General features: G+C 46.4%; 1 long non-coding RNA gene across 1 annotated transcript in view; it reads right to left on the reverse strand.

The window, feature by feature from the left end:
* LOC107181553 overlaps positions 1-2,689 on the reverse strand; it is a 26,790-nt gene extending 24,101 nt beyond the window's left edge. Inside the window, exon 1 of the long non-coding RNA XR_001512211.1 lies at positions 1,971-2,689. This is a non-coding gene — a long non-coding RNA (uncharacterized LOC107181553). The remainder of the gene's footprint in view (positions 1-1,970) is intronic.
* Between the last annotated feature and the right edge of the window lie 411 nt (positions 2,690-3,100).

Here is a 3,100-nt window from a genome sequence, read left to right on the forward strand (position 1 = left end):
AGAGAAGGATAAATCAAATATGGCAAAGATGTTAGTAATTGGAAAATCTGAGTGAGGTGTATACAGCAGTTCATTGTACTATTCTTGCAACTTCCCTGTAAGTTTGAAATCATTTCAAAATAAAAAGGTGACAAAAGCAAAATCTGTTAGTAACCCTTCAATGACGTCATTCCCATATTTTTAGAATTAAGAAGTTTGTTTATAAATGAAATGATGGTGACAGTAGATGCCAGTTATTTTTAATATCTTTATTGATTTCAGAGAGGAATCGAGAGGGAAAGAAAGATAAAAACAATCAATGATGAGAGAGAATCATTGATTGGCTGCCTCCTGCACATCCCCTCCTGGGAATCAAACCCACAACCCAGGCACATGCCCTTGACTGGAATCAAACCTGGGACCCTTCAGTCCACAGACTGATGCTCTATCCACTAAGCCCAACCAGCTAGGCAGATCCCAGTTATTTATCACTGAACTTGGCCAAGTAAAAAGTTAGACATCCCCTGTTGGTCCCTCCACCAATGTTTTTCTGGTACCAAAAAAAAAAAAATTCCAAAAACGCAAGAAACACTATTTCTGTGTGTATCACTGAAAGGATGGACTCCTGACTTCATCTGGAGGCGGATGCAGTACGTTCTCAGTAATGGGCCAAGAACAGCTCTGAGGGCATGAGGGCCTGCACACACATATCTTCTTGGGTACCCGTCACAGCACGCATCCTGAGTGGCCTCCCTTGGCATGTGACTGGCTGTCCATACTAGGGGTGGTAGGTGCTACAGAGGTAAAGTAGTGATGTTGCCATTATCAACTTCAGGAAACCGGGCAGAGGAAACTTTGAGGATCAAACCGGTCCTTGCTTCCTTTACCAATTCTTCTTGGGAATGTTTAGCTGATTAAATAGCATCTCTTGGTGTGCCAGAGGGAGGATGAGGTAAGCTCCCCTCATCTTCCATCACCCAGGAGGTCCTTGGAGGATGCCGGACCCTCAATGGCAGGTGAGATTAAAAAACACGGCTCCAGTCCTGGCCAGTGTGGCTCAGTTGGGTGTCCTCCTGTGCACTGAAAGGCTGCCAGTTTGAAACCTGGCCAAGGGCGCTTGCTGGGGTTGCAGGAAGCAGCCCATGGGTGTTTTGCTCTCACCTCCATGTTTCTCTCTCTCTCTCTCTCTCTAAAAATTAATAAACTATTAACAAACAAATAGGGCTCCAATCCTTTGGGTAGAAAAAGCAGGAGCCTGAATCTGCTCTGTGGACCCTCAGCAGGTCTGCTGAACAAGAGAGGATTCTGCCAGGCCTACTGGACTCAACTGGTAGCTCTGTGAGTACAAGTGAGGGTCCCGGCTGCGGTGGGGCCTGGGACAGCGGCATGTTACCCAAATTCCATAGGCCGGGCAGGGAGAAGGTCCTGTGCTGGATTGGGACAGTGACTCTAGATTCAAGGGAGGTGGGGGGTGAGGGCTGAGTCAGGGACCATGATGACGCTGGGGGAGGGCAGTGTTTGGGACACACATTAAGGATGGAGATTGGTGAGGTGGGGGAATAGGGGGCCTGAAATAGACACAGAATTGTGAAGACTGGGACACAGGGATGAGAGTGGGGGTGAGACTGGAGTGCTAGGGTTATTGCTGAAGCTGCTAAGTGGGCCTGAGCTGTGATGACGGTGAATCAGGAGTAGGGCTGGGGGCGATTGGGTCAGTGGGGAAGACAGGGCGATGGGGAGGAAGGGGGCGAAGAGGAGGAGGAAGCGGGGCAGGATGGGTGATGGAAGAGGAGGAGGAGAATGATGGGCACTCAGCAGAAAGGAGGTCAGAGCCAGGGGAGTTCATGCCTATCCCCAACAATAGAGGTCTGGGAAGCGGAGGGGCAGGGCGAGGTACATAAGGGCGAGAGGTCAGGTGCTGATGACCTCTGCGGTGGGCTGGAGGGCTGCCCGGGACTTACCAGCCGGAGGGCTGGGCTCGTGCACAGCACTGTAACAATTCTTATTACTCACACAACTCTGGCTAGTATAATACCTATTATTCTCTTAGTATTTGCAGCCTGTGAAGCAGCACTTGGACTATCCCTCCTAGTGGTCGTATCTAACACATATGGAATCGACTATGTACAAAACCTTAATCTTCTTCAATGCTAAAAATTATTATCCCCACAATTATACTAATTCCACTTACGTGACTATCAAAAAGTAATATAGTATGAATCAATTCAACAATTTATAGTCTAGTAATCAGTATAGTGTGTTTACCTCTAATAAATCAATTCTGCGACAATAGCTTAAACCTATCCATATTATTTTTCTCCGACTCACTGTCAACTCCTCTACTAATACTAACAACTTGACTTCTACCGCTTATAATTATTGCTAGCCAGTATCATATAAATAAAGAATCCCTCGCACGAAAAAAACTATATATTACCATAATAATTTTACTCCAAATTTTCTTAATCATAACTTTCTCTGCCACCGAACTAATTATATTTTACATTTTATTTGAAGCCACACTAGTCCCCACTCTGATCATTATTACTCGATGAGGGGGTCAAACAGAACGACTAAATGCTGGAATTTATTTTCTCTTCTACACCCTAGCTGGATCATTACCCCTTTTAGTCGCCTTAGTATATACTCAAACCACCCTAGGTTCACTAAATATGCTACTGATCCAATATTTAGCCGAACCAACATGCCCTCTCTCCCTGCGCTACCTTTGAAGCCGGACTTGGCGAGTCCTCTCACTCCTCTGCAAAACATCCATTTACACAAGAACTTGAGTCAATCTTGTAGATTTGTTTTTTCTTTGAAGGCTTATAGAGGAGACCAAGAAAAGGGAATTTCATACGTACAGCACAGGATGCAGCGTTTCATTCCGTGAACCATCTCTTTCCTTATTTGCCTTTCTGGCTGTTCCTCATCCTCCCTCTGAGAGGCCTCTGAATCTTGCCCAGCCCCAGGCATCCGCTCGAGATCTTCCTCTGGGTTTCTCCATCTCTTCCCCCTTGCTCATGCAGAAAAGAGCAGCTGGGTCCCACCTTTTCCAAAGTGCTCATGGGAACACCACACAGCCTGCTTCAAAATGACCCCTCTCTGGCCAGTGTGCTCA

Source organism: Myotis davidii, unplaced genomic scaffold (assembly GCF_000327345.1).
Source record: "Myotis davidii unplaced genomic scaffold, ASM32734v1 scaffold46, whole genome shotgun sequence".
Classification (NCBI taxonomy): domain Eukaryota; kingdom Metazoa; phylum Chordata; class Mammalia; order Chiroptera; family Vespertilionidae; genus Myotis; species Myotis davidii.